Source organism: Sesamum indicum, linkage group LG9 (assembly GCF_026168435.1).
Source record: "Sesamum indicum cultivar Baizhima isolate 11 linkage group LG9, ASM2616843v1, whole genome shotgun sequence".
NCBI classification, from domain to species: Eukaryota; Viridiplantae; Streptophyta; class Magnoliopsida; order Lamiales; family Pedaliaceae; genus Sesamum; species Sesamum indicum.
Window position 1 is genome coordinate 1,792,357 of NC_142665.1, and position 14,198 is coordinate 1,806,554.

Consider the following 14,198-nt stretch of genomic DNA (forward strand, 5'->3'; position numbering starts at 1 on the left):
AAGGCATATGTGTTAAGGCTATGTCTAACAATGTAGAGATTCTTGGAAGCAGTCCCTTCAACCAAGCTCCTTTCGTAACTTGGTCCTGCAATAAGCACTTAGCTTTAGGGAACTGAAAAGTATAAGCATTGTGATGACATAACTGGCTGACAAATAACAAGTTGATAGAAAAAGAAGGAATATAAAGACTTGCGTGTGTGTGACATGGTCATTTAAGTGAACAATGCCAACGTATGAAGCAAGCTTCATGGAACCACCAGGCAAGTGAATGTATTTGGTGTGTTGAGACTTAGTGTATGAATGAAAAAGTTGAATGTTTCACATATATGGTTAGTAGCCCTGCAATCAATTATCCAACAGTCCGAATCATTTTCAGATGGTCCAGAGGTATTACCAGCAAACTCTTCTGTATTTTGTGACAAGCAAAGTTCGGTAGTGGTGGTATCTACAGATGTTGCCCTTTCATCCAGTGTTGCTGCAGCAACAAAATTTCGATTGCTTGTTCCCTTCTACTTCTTGTCATTCAAGGACTTGTACCAGTTTTGCTCTCCATGAACCTGGAAGCATGTGTCTTATGTAAGACCAGGTTTATGACAGTAGGTGCGCAACAAATTATGTTCATCCAAATATGGTTTCCTCCTGTTTGAGAACCTATCTCCTACATCCTTCTTGTTATCTTTCAACATGAGCTGGTATACCATTTGTCTTGAGACTTCTCCCATATCAGTGTGAACCTACCTTTGTTTCTCCACCGTGAAAACCATGGAGAATGCTCTGCCAAAGGTTCTTGCATCAAAATCTAGCTTCTTTTCATAATCAAAGCTTTCATGTAACTCCATGAGTAATTGCATCAATTGTGTGTTCTCATTCCTCTCTGCAATTGCTTTGTTTACACCACATGTGCAGCCTCCACAGGTGCATTTGGGATTAGGCGCCAGGTACGACAATTCGTTCCATATTTTATTAAGTCTGGTCACATAAGCAGTCAGTGATAGATCCCGTTGAGAGATTGAAGATATCTCCCGTTGAATTTGATAGACCATAGGGCCATTGCTCCGCCCATATCTACCTTGAATCTCAAGCCAAAGTTCACGTGAGGAAGATACGTACATGAACGATTCAACGAAATCTCTGGAAATTGAATTCCAAATCCATGACGTGACCATTAAATCCACCCGTCTCCATTGTTCAAAGATCACCGAACCAGCTGTTGGTCTGGGGAAAGTCCCATCAATGAAACCGAGTTTCATCTTTGTCCCAAGCGCTACATAAATGGAGCGACTCTATGGTAGAAAGTTTGTTCCGTCTAACGGAGAAGAGGGTAGTGTCAAGCTCGAATTCTTAGAGGGATATATATATATATAGTGCATCTCTTTCCAATTGTTCTGCAGCAGCTTTGCTGCTCGGACTAACAATCGAATCCGCCATAATTCAGCAATTCTCTATGCGCCATTGAAGTAAAATTGGTTTTAGCACCCCGAGATCTTCACAAGGAAGGCTTTGATACCATGTTAAAGATTGATCTTGAAGATATATGACACAGTGGAAGCCATGAAAATGAACATTCAAGCTCTGTTTTCTGTGAATTCGTGTATATATCTATGAGGAAGAAGATGATTGTGATTTATATACAAATGAGCTCCTATAACTATCACTAACAGATTAACCGACTAAGTAATGTCGTGGCCGAATAGACATGAGAATAAATGAATCAGCATACACATCAGACGTAAGAAGTGAAAAAATAAAACAAGCGTGTGACAATAGCGACTTCATCTTGCGTCTACAATCAGTTTCGTCTTCTTCATGGTTGTCATCATCTTCAGGCTAGTGTTGCTGTTGCTGCTGCTGCTCATGGAATCCATCATCTAAGAATATCATTTGATCTGAGGTTGGATCCAGACAAAAAGAGCAGAGTGGATAACTTACCAAGCTCTATAGCCGCCACAAACAGTTAAAGTCAATTAAGACATCTCTTAATCTATTAAAAGGGTTCAAATTTTAATAAGATTTGAGTATTGCAATTATTTACTTGGAATATGCTTTAGCTACAGGAATAACAATATGGGAAACAATCAATTCAATAATTCTGAGCAAAGGTCATATTGATTGATGAACTATGTTGTAAGAGAAGGAACAAAAATATGAACTAGTCTTCGTTTGGTTATCACATCAAGCACAGACCTCATTTGCCTGGAAAACAAATATGATATAAATGAATGTATTGAAGTCCAATTGTACCTTGGTTGAGCAATGGAAAAAAAATGCTCAGAGTCCACGTATTGATTAGTTGTTTACCTGATAAACAGTAAACCACATGTAAGAATAAACATGAGTCAAGCATCAGCTACAACATATATAACTGATTAATTGTTCTTGAGCAAAAACACCATTCTTCCTCTTTTATGCGAGTACCCAAAAATCACGGTGATGCCACAGAAACTACCATGTGATTCAAGGGTGAAAATTATAGAGACCGCTATTAGCAGGAAGGAAATCAAAATGGCTAAACATACCAAAGACAGAGTTCAAAACTACAACATTTTGTAATGGTCGTTGTCAACCAATTCAAGAATTGGTTAGCATATCATAACCACCCAAGGCAGTTATCAGATTTTATCAATCCTCCACTCATTTTTCCTTACTATATCCCCTCTAGTAAATTAAATCAATCCAAAACCACTCTTGCTAACGAGATATATTGAAAGGAAAAAAGAAGAGGGCAATGCACTCTCTCCGGTCCTGTTATTGCTCTTATTTCAATAAATACTATTTCATATCAGGTAAACAAAAATGAGAATACACATCTATGCAAGCACACAAAAATATTACAAAGGACATAAATAGACCACAAGACACACAATACCCCTAATGAGCATAAAATATTGCGAAACTATGGTGACATCCTGCACGAGAAAAAAAGTTGTGTAGATAAAAATGAAGACTTAGAAATTAAAGGAGAATGGCAAATGTAACAAGACGCAGATGGCATTCGTTGGCGTTGAAGACAAAAGCAACACCTCACTTCTTCTATGTTCAGAATGAAAGTAAAACATGTTCTATTGTGACACACACACACCCCACCCCAAACACACACACACACCCACACACTCCACACGCATACACACACACACACACCCACCCCACACGCACACACCCACACCCCCACACACATGCGCACACACACCCCACATGCACACACACACACACACACACACACACCCCAAGCACACACACACACACCCCACACGCACACACACTCACACACACCCCACACTGCACACACACACGCACACACACACACACACACCCCCACATACACAAACACACACACACTCCCACATGCGCGCACACACATACACACACACTCCCACACGCATGCACGCACGCACACACACACCCCACAGACACCCAAACACCACACAAAAAAAAAGAGAGACGGACAAGGAAATGGAAAATTCGAAACAAGGAGGGGGCATCATTAAGCAAAACTTCTCAAGTTTGTGGCCGATAAAATTGAAAAAGAAATGTAGAAGCTGATTAGAGGATATAAAAATATATTCGTTGACATCATTTCCCTAATACTATTACATATATAAAACACACTGGGAAATGTTGCAACTTTCTTTGCTCCAATAATAACACTGGGTTCAAAAGAGCAGTAATAGTTAAGCTCTTCTTGATGCCCACAGGTAGGCTTTTCCCAAAGTATCGAATAACAACCAACAAATAAAACAACTTTAAACTCAATAAAATTACAAAGCATTACTGCAATATTTCAACTAACAGAACCAATCGCATGTCGGAATCACACATAGCATATTCAGTAAGTATCAGAATTGTTACAACCAAAATAATAAAGCAATTACAATGATACATTACATCAAATTGAAAAACAGCAAATGAACCAAACTAATGCATTGTCTACTAAGCTAAAGTGATTTTCATCAAGAAGCTCATCAATCACCAGATTAAAGATTGAATAGCGCACACTGAGCAGCAGTTTCGAGGAACCCTAAAAGCACATGACATATCACCCACTGTAGAAGCTAGTCCTCTTCATGGCGATGTTTCCTGCTCTTTTTGTCAGACCGCTTCTTGCCCCTAACCACTCGCGAATCATTTGAAGCACTGACATCGAAATTAGAGTCTGAATACGTCTTTCTGTTCCTCCTTTTATGCCGCAGATCAGCAGAATCATCAGAAGAATCATCATCTGAATGATGGTGACTCCTCCCCCTCCTCTTCTCCTTCATACTCTTCCTCTTTCTTCGCATGCGCTTCAGTTCCTGCAATTTATACCTGCAATTTACCTAATTCAAAAAAGTGCCTTCAATTCCTTAAAAAAAAATAGAAAAGTACCTTCAAGGTAATCCAACTACCCATACTGCTCAAAAGCAATATGAGATCAGAAAGTAAACAAAAATCCAAAATGCTATGAATACATGGGATGGTTAACAGAAAGCAATTAGCACTGGGTTAGCTTTGTATTTACTAACGCATTTCAGCAAAAGCCCAAGCGACAAGAAACATAATCACACAAGACACCTCAACCTTTAACAAAGTTAGCATAAAAACTTGTAATGGATTTTGATTACTTAATGAAACTTACCTCCCTTCCAAAAATTTAAAGCTAATGTCTCCTTCCAGTAAATGAATCATTCACTTTCTGAAGGAGCCACAAGAACTGCTGTACCATTTATCGAGCAACACCACAGATTCAACAACTTATAGGCCTAATATCCTAGTTTCTGCAATACCAAAACCGCATTACTAGGAAATTGTTACCACTCAAATATGTATGAAACTGCCAATAAGTACCTGAAGGCAGGAAAATAGCAGAAACTTGGGGAGGTGAATGATTAGTTCTTTACCTGATAAACAGTAAGCCACATGTAAGCACAAGCATGAGTCAAGCACCAACTACAACATATAACTAATTAATTATTCTTGAGCAAAAGCATCATTCTCCCTCTTCCATGCGAGTACCCAAAAATCACGATGAAGCTGCGGAAACTACCATGTGATTCAAGGGTGAAAATTATAGAGACCGCTATTAGCAGGAAGGAAATCAAAATGGCTAAACACACCAAAGTCAGGGTTCAAAACTACAACATTTTGTAATGGTGTTGGCAATCAATTCAAGAATTGGTTAGCATATCATAACCACCTAAAGCAGTTATCAGATTTTATCAATCCTCCACTCATTTTTTCTTACTATATCCCCTCTAGTAAATTAAATCAATCCAAGACCACTCTCGCTAACGAAATATGTTGAAAGAAAAAAAGAAGAGGGCAATGCACTCTCTCCTGTCCTTTTATTGCTCTTATTTCAATAAATACTCTTTCATATCAGTTAAATAAAAATGAGAATACACATCTATGCACACACATAAAAATATTATAAAAAACATAAATAGACCACAAAGACACACAATACCCGTAATGAATATAAAATGTTGCGAAACTATGGTGACATCCTGCACGAGAAAAAAGATTGTGTAGATAAAAACTATGATTTAGAAATTGAAGGAGGATGGCAAATGTAACAAGACGCAGATGGTATTCGTTAGCGCAGAAGATAAAAGCAACACCTCACTTCTTTTATATTCAAAATGAAAGTAAAACATGCTCTATCGTGACACACACACACACACCCCACACACACACCCCACACGCACACACGCACACACACACACACCCCACACGCACACACACACAAAAAAAAAATGCACAGACAAGGAAATGAAAAATTCAAAACAAGGAGGAAGCATCATTAAGCAAAACTTCTCAAGTTTGTGGTCAATAAAATTGAAAAAGAAATGCAGTAGCTGATTAGGACATATAAAAATATATTCGTTGACATCATGATCTTAACAGAAACCTGCTACAATAGATCTTAATTTTCAAAGAAGTTGATCCAGAAACTAGATAATATTAATGACAAAATCATTGCCTTTATACTATTACATATATAAAACACACTGCGAAATGCTGCAACTTTCTTTGCTCCAATAATAACACTAGGTTCAAACGAGCAGTAATAGTTAAGCTCTTCTTGATGTCACAGGCAGGCTTCTTCCAAAGCATCGAATAGCAACCAACAAGTAAAACAACTTTAAACTCAGTAAAATTACAAAGCATTACTGCAATATTTCAACTAACAGGACCGATCTCATGTCGGAATCACACATAATATAATCAGTAAGTATCCTAATTGTTACAACCAAAATAATAAAGCAATTATAACGATACATTACCTGATAAACAGTAAACCACATGTAAGCACAAGCATGAGTCAAGCATCAGCTACAGTATATATAACTAATTAATTATTCTTGAGCAAAAGCACCATTCTCCCTCTTCCATTGCGAGTACCCAAAAATCACGGTGATGCCACAGAAACTAGCATGTGATTCAATGGTGAAAATTATAGAGACCGCTATTAGCAGGAAGAAAATCAAAATGGCTAAACACACCAAAGTCAGGGTTTAAAATTGCAACATTTTGTAATAGTCGCTGGCAACCAATTCAAGAATTGGTTAGCATATCATAACCACCCAAGGCAGTTATCAGATTTTATCAATCCTCCACTCATTTTCCCTTACTATATCCCCTCTAGTGAAGTAAATCAATCCAAGACAAGTTTTGGTAACGAGATATATTGAAAGGAAAAAAGAAGAGGGCAATGCACTCTCTCCTGTCCTGTTATTGCTCTTATTTCAATAAATACTATTTCATATCAGGTAAACAAAAATGAGGATGCAAGCACAAAAAAATGTTACAAAGGACATAAATAGACCACAAAGACACACAATACCTGTAATGAGTATAAAATATTGCGAAACTATGGTGACATCCTGCACGAGAAAAAAGGTTGTGTAGATAAAAATGAAGACTTAGAAATTGAAGGAGAATGACAACTGTAACAAGACGCAGATGGCATTCGTTGGCGCTCAAGATAAAAGCAACATCTCACTTCTTCTATGTTCAAAATGAAAGTAAAACATGTTCTATCATGACACACACCCCACCCCAAACACACACACACCCCCATACACTCCACACGCTTACACACACACACACACACACACCCCACATGCACACGCACACACACCCCATACGCACACACACACACACACACCCCACATGCACGCACGCACATGCACACACACACACACACACCCCATGCACACACACACACACACACACACACACACACCCCACGCACCACAAAAAAAAAATACGGACACACAAGGAAATGGAAAATTCGAAACAAGGAGGGGGATTTATTAAGCAAAACTTCTAAAATTTGTGGCCGATAAAATTGAGAAAAAAATGCGTTAATTTTTTTAGACGATGAAGTTTCATACTCTCGGTTGTCCTGCACCTGCAGCGTTTTCATGGCATCCATAGTTCGTAGATATGTGTAAGAAGCACTTCGATTTGATGAAAGCCCTGGATTGATAATTCTGTTTGCAAGGAAGCAACGAATAATTTCTCCTCTTTCCACAAAATGCATGTGCGTAGCTGTGAGAGGATTTCCCATCCATGTAAAGAAGAAACCAATACTGTGAAGACAGGGTGTTAATGGTGGAAGGGGTAATCTGGAACAAAGGGGCCATGTTATACTACCCGAGAAGGCCATGCCTCAGCATTCTTGATATTTGGAAGCAAATGGCGGATCAGCCTTAGACGATGCTCCTATAAGCCCCTTGAAGCTCTATCAGACGTTGGCATAGCAGGTTTTCCTGTCAGTGTGCATGGGTGCCAGCATGGTGTGGCACTCGAGCTGGTTAAGTGTTGAACCAGTTTAAGGTAGACGGTTCATCATATTAGAGTGACGATTAGCCATGCAGAGGTGTGAGCTACAATACGTTGGTGTCGTGGCCTTGTTCTATAGTGGTGAATGATTGTGGGTATGTGTGGATAGGGGCTTTTCATGGAAGGTTGCGGGAGTTGGCTAAATGGTACTCGAGTTTAGTGAAGATCGCACTTGAGTTGCAACAAAGAAAGGTGCCACCCACAGGCAGCATGCATTTGCAGTAAGATCGGATGTCATGCACTCATGTAGGACACGACGTACAAAAGGCAGGAAGTTGCACGCGCAGGCAACATCCAATGTTTAGACGACATCAAGTTGTGAGGCAGGCATCACCCTACGTGCGGCAGACTAGCAAACAATGTGCGTTACAAAAGAATGGGAATATATGCGCTCAGGCTGATTGATGATAGCAGTTATGTGTGGCACTTTTATGGTTGTTGTCTTCCCTGCCGCATGTGCCATTATCCCTCATGACAACCGTGGATAGATAGGAGACAAAAATTTATTTTTTATTACTACAAGAAAATAGAAAATTATCAATAAAAAGTATTTAATAATAATTTTAATATCTTATCTCAATCAAACATATTTTACTCGCAAGTAATTAGAGCCTAAACTATTTAAATTTTGAGATATAAAGAGACACTGTTCTTAAGTTAATTATGTAATTGGTTGAGTGTGGAAAATACTTGGCTAGGTCCAATAATAAATGACATCTTGATTCTCATAGTTAGATGATATTCTTGTGCCAAAAATGCAAATTTTTTTTTACAACAATTACAAAATATTAAATATGTTATACTATTTTAAAAGATACATTCACGTACTCATTAATACTCTTGCCATAGATTTTATCTTTTTTAATTTTTTATTTTGATCTACTTTTTCTAATTTTTACGCCACATTTTCTCTCACTTAAAATTATCCACACGGCAATCATCCCAAGAAGGAATAGAAAAATGAAATAGAAGATCCAATTCCGAAATCGAATAGTGGGATTTTTTTAAGCTTTAATTGCATTTACTGTCATGTATATAAGAGGTGGCAAAATAGTAACTTCGAATTAATTGATTTTTTATAATTGCAAGATTCTGATCGTCGATTTTAAAAGTGGCTAAAATATGGTGAGATGGACAAAATTGAGATTTTTTAATTTGAGGATTTTATTGATTGGACATTTTTTTAATTAGTCTTTCATCCGCTACATAATCACTTACATGTAAAGAAAATGTCAAATTGCATAATATAAATGAGCAAAAAATCCTTTATAAAAAATAAAATAGTAAATTATTTAATGTGTTTTCATAAGGAGATATTTGCTCATTTCGTATATCAGATGAGTAAATTGCATTTAACCCCATTTTTTTTATAACATGCACTTATTTCACCTACATGTGTGGGTTATATGTGATTATATTTTTAAATTATGTATAATTTAATTATATTTTAATTTAACACATGTCAGTCATATATTAATGTATTAACACGACAATGGTGCAAATTTTTCTAATTGATATCATATGATATAATATTGTATTGATATAGCATTTTTTAATGTCTCTCGCTCTTCGTCAGATCCTAGTAGGGATAAGGCTCTACACAAGATTAATAAAAATATCGAATTTTTAACCTATTATTTTTAATATAGGGGTTCTTTGCATTTTGATGATAATACAGGGGCAAAAATGCAATTTACCCTTGAAATCATCATCTTGTTCACGGGTCTGTCACTTTCTCACCCTCAAACCACAGTGAAACCTAATCTTCCCAACTTTACCGTTGTGATTTCAAGAAAGAAAAGAACAAAAAAACTTTACCGTTGTGTTCCCCGCGCCGGCGCATATTTATATAAGAGGAACATCCACGACCAGATTTTGAAAAATCAAAAATAGTGCAGAAGAAAAGCAAGAGGGCGCTCACATTGACATGCCCTTCTTTTTTAACAGCGGCGTTTTTGAACATCGTCTCAGACGTCCTGCCGCCTCCGCCGACTGCCCTCAGCCTCGATCTCTTCTTTCTTAAGGTATTTCTTGAGAGTCTGACATAAACTCATTGCATAAGAGTTCTTTTAAGTTTCTTGAATTATGGGTTCTTGCATTGTGAACTTAAGAGTATCTTGGTCAAAGAAAGTCTGTCTTCCCAACGGAAGATTTAATATGAGTACTTTTCAGTGTCACTGAATTTTAAAATTACACGGCCTTACTCTTTTTCCTTTTTGTCTTTTTTAAGGTCTCGATTTGTTATTTCAAGGTTCTTGAATTTCAATTACACATGGGTTCTATTGTATGTCTTGGATTACGACTGCAGTCTGCAAGTGTCTGGGACTTACATACAAGGATGCTGGTGTGGACATTGTTGCTGGATCAGAACTTGTTCAGAGAATAGGCAAGATGGCTCTCTGAATTGGAGGTTTTGAAGGCTTTTCCCTTTGGGTATGGTTGTTTTTTCATATGATTATATTCAGTAGTGATCCTGTTGTCATTTTGATCGCTAGTGTCTTGAGGGATATTAATACATATTGCCTACACTCGCAAACTGGTCAACTTTTTGGCAGTCTTGTTTTTCAGAGCTTCTTTCTTGGAGGCAGATTTGGCTTTGCTTTTTCCACTTGCATTTTCTGTGTCTAGCTTTTCCTTTTTTCTTTTTGGCTCTGATTTCATTGGTCTTTTCCCATCTTATAATGTTATTTAATTGCATCCAAATGCTTTCACAGGGGATTCCTATAGAGATGGAGTGGGAACGAAACTTTTGTTGGGTTTAGGGACTCGAATCGACGAGACTACTGGCATTGAATTGGTAATCTTTTGGTCTTTTACATGTTCTTTGTTAATATTGCATGCGTTAATCATTGTTTCGAATCAAGTTTTCACGAGTGTTAATGATATAGTAACTCCTAGGGCAAAACCTTTGTTTTTCCAAATCTGCCAGGAGAACCTGCAGGCTTTGGATTGGATTGTCATCTTTGTCTGCTGGCTGATCTTCCCTACCATTAGGTTGGGAAAGAATGTGAGTCTAGCAATGTTATAATTTGCATGAATGTTGTGTTTCAGAAAAGTTATTTACTAATATATTTGGTTGCAGTTGTTAATATACTTTGCTTGTGTGAATGTATTGGCCATGATTTTCATTTTCCATCCGTATAAATTGCTGCCAATGATCCTTGGTTTACGTGGGACTTTGTTTCTGAAAATGTTTGGCTGCAGTTGTTAATATATGGGGCTAGACTATACTAGAAATATGATGATTTTTGTTAGTCACACCATGTCGATTATCTTACACAATCTAGCATAAGACAGTTGCTTGAAACTAATGGGACCCCACATGTATCTTCACTTAAATCAGCAATTATGAACCTACTTTAGGAACAGTAAGTAACACTTTGTTTTTCCTGCTATTATCTTTGTTGCCGATCAAGTTCACTTATCTTCTTTCTTAATGCATATATGTGATTCGCTGAATATGAGCTTGACTTTAAATATCTCAATTTCCTCTTTGGACTGTAATGGAACTTCGTAAACCATTTGATACTTGCTCAATTGATGGGCCAGCAAAATATCTTTTCTCAAGTGCATCAAGTGCGGTATTTGTTCTTATGCCTTTTAATTGGAGAGTGCTACAATGTTGTATCTATGTTGTTTTCTTCCATGTCTGTTCGTAATTCTGTCTTGATACCAAGTACAGAGATTCAATAGAGTCACACGGAATTGCTGTTATCAATTCTTTTATTTGCAAGTTTTATTTGTTGGAAAAAGCACTATACTCTAAATTTGATGCAGGCAATGCCGTCACTGAAGTCTCGCTGAAACCCATATTTATTTGCAAGTTTGTTTCTAATTGCATTAAAATTGTGAAATTGTTCGTTAGGTTTTGGGTCCCACAACCCATTGACTAGGTAAGCTGAGTATTTATTTATTGGTGAATTTCTATCCGTACATATAAAGTGAAATTTTAAGAGATTTTCAAATAAAAATTGGACCATATTGAACTAATGTTGGAGGTGATATCTGGTTTTCTTTAGCCCTAACACATATAGCGTTCAATTAGCAAAGGGCATCACCCTACCTGATACATCATTCTCCACATGCATTAAAGTGAAGCATATAAGTTAGTATAGGTTTTTCATACTTGTTTATTAAAAGATTGAAGGCTGGAGTTTGAATTGGGTTTGCCAATTAGGTGCAAACTAGATAACCTCATATCGATAAGAATTGTGTGGGAATTTGTTGATATTTTAGAACCTAATGGTAGCCTTACGTATCTTCATAGTCTTCTCTTCAAGTTTCTAACTGAAAAGCAACCAACGGCCCCTATCAATTCTTCTTTGCTGATTTTTCTCCTATATTTTGGAATCAAGAATGGTTGAGACCATTGATTTTATACTTTGTATAATTCAAACCTAAAATTTGCTGCTCTGATTTCTTTGGAAAGCCGTGCTTTCTCCATTCTGGTTTGGAAAGTATGGGATTAGGGATTTTTTAGGCTGCTCAAAAATGTGAATGATGCAAGTATAGAGTTGAGACCTTAATGAGAGAACAAATATCTCATCTTTTTGTAAATTTATTTTTGGTTCGTTTATTATGTTGGGTTTTCTTCATGAGCTGTCTTAAAACTTTTTGTTGTTAATACATTTGACATTTGTGTATGATTTACAAAAACCATGTTAGTTCTTGTTATTAACATCTTATTTTTGAAGGTGTATTACAGAATAGTATGTTGGAACATCTATATTATACAATCATGAATTATTTTATTTGCGAACTTTGGTATTAAATGCTATGCTAATGTGGAACAGTTGTCGAGATGCCAATTCAAAATATATTTTTCAAGATTACTTGGTAAAACTTTTGTGAGTATTATGTACTTTCAAGAGTTCATCAATGATTTTTAAGGAACACAAAGTTTTGATAAGTTGAAATGTATTACTAGAAAATTGTTTCTCTCTTTTGCCCAAAAGATTTTCTTTCCTTCTCAAGTGTTCCTTTGTTTTCACGTAAAGTTCTTAAAATAAATTTTTCTCTTTGACTCAAAGATTTGTTTTTCTTGTGGGGTGGTCTTCTTTAATTCTCAAAATCAGCTTGAATTGCAGTAATTTCTTTCAAATTATTTAAGATAAATTTACAGCGTTTAGAATATTTTTTGTATTTGATTATTCATGGGCATATATTCATTTAATTATTTTTGATAAATGCATGAATAAGTCATGTTTTTGGATTTTCAAGGAAATCTGTTATTGATTTTTATTTCCGTAAAAAAGAATTGGATTCAAAACAGTTTTTGCAGATCTTTGCAACATTTTAAGCTGCATTAAGTTTTCTGTTTTTTAGCAAATTGCATTCATCACCATCTTTGTTTAGACTTCCAAAAAAGTACACTATTTTTTAGCAAATTGCATCCATCACTATCTTTTATTTTGATAAATGATAAAAGTCTTTTAAGATATATATACAAGTGATTTTAACACAAATAATGAGATTGGCATCTCGACTGTTTTGCAATTTAGTATGGAGTATTTGATTTCTGAATTTCGTGTGATTGTGTAATAATGATTTTTCAACAAATTTTTTTGTGATACACCTTCAAATGTTAGATGTCAATGATATGGACATATATGGTGTTTTTGTAAAATTTGTACAAAAATGCAAATGTATGACAAACAAAAAGTTCTGAAAAAGCAACATGAGGCCAAAAGCCAACATAATGAACAGACCAATAATAAATCTACAAAAACATTGGAGTATTATCTCTCGTGTAGGCCTCAACTCCGAACTGCCTTGCGTCCGTCATGTTTAAAGTGGCCTTGGAATTCATAATCCTATTGCTTTCCCTATTAGAATGTTGAGAACGTGAAAGCATAATAGAAATCAGTCCGAATTTTGGGTTTGAATTATGCAAAGGATAATAAAATGGTCTCAATATTTCTTGATTTTTAAATATGGGGAAAAATCAGTAAAGGTGAAATGGATGGGGACAAAGGTTGCTTTTTGGGTAGAAATGGCAGAGAGGATATAGGTTGTCCTATAGTTTACATGCCATTATGTGTTGCATACTTTTCTTATATGGTTGATTTTGCTCAAGTTTTCTTCTTTGTTTTTGCAGTTAAGTTAGCGGTGATGATGATCTGAATGAAAGAGTCTGCTTAACAACACATTCGTGGATTTGTCGATGGGTTCGCCGTCGGTGTAAATCTTGCCTACTGTAAATAGAACCAAGCATGTCTGTAATACTTAGATCATAATTATATATTAAGGAAACCAGAAACAGAGAAAGCATGTAGTTGTTTCCTAGAGATCCTATGTAGTTGTTTCCTACTATCTTGTAAGTAAATACTTGATGCGGTTCCATGTTTTGAGCAAGCAAGCAATTTTTCTTTTTC

At 36.3% G+C, this 14,198-nt stretch overlaps 1 long non-coding RNA gene across 1 annotated transcript; it reads left to right on the forward strand.

The window, feature by feature from the left end:
* Positions 1-9,513: 9,513 nt before the first annotated feature.
* On the forward strand, positions 9,514-14,198 carry LOC105169931 (uncharacterized). The gene is made up of 5 exons (XR_016067192.1): positions 9,514-9,848; positions 10,133-10,257; positions 10,539-10,621; positions 10,754-10,831; positions 13,922-14,198. It is a non-coding gene; the product is annotated as an uncharacterized LOC105169931 (long non-coding RNA).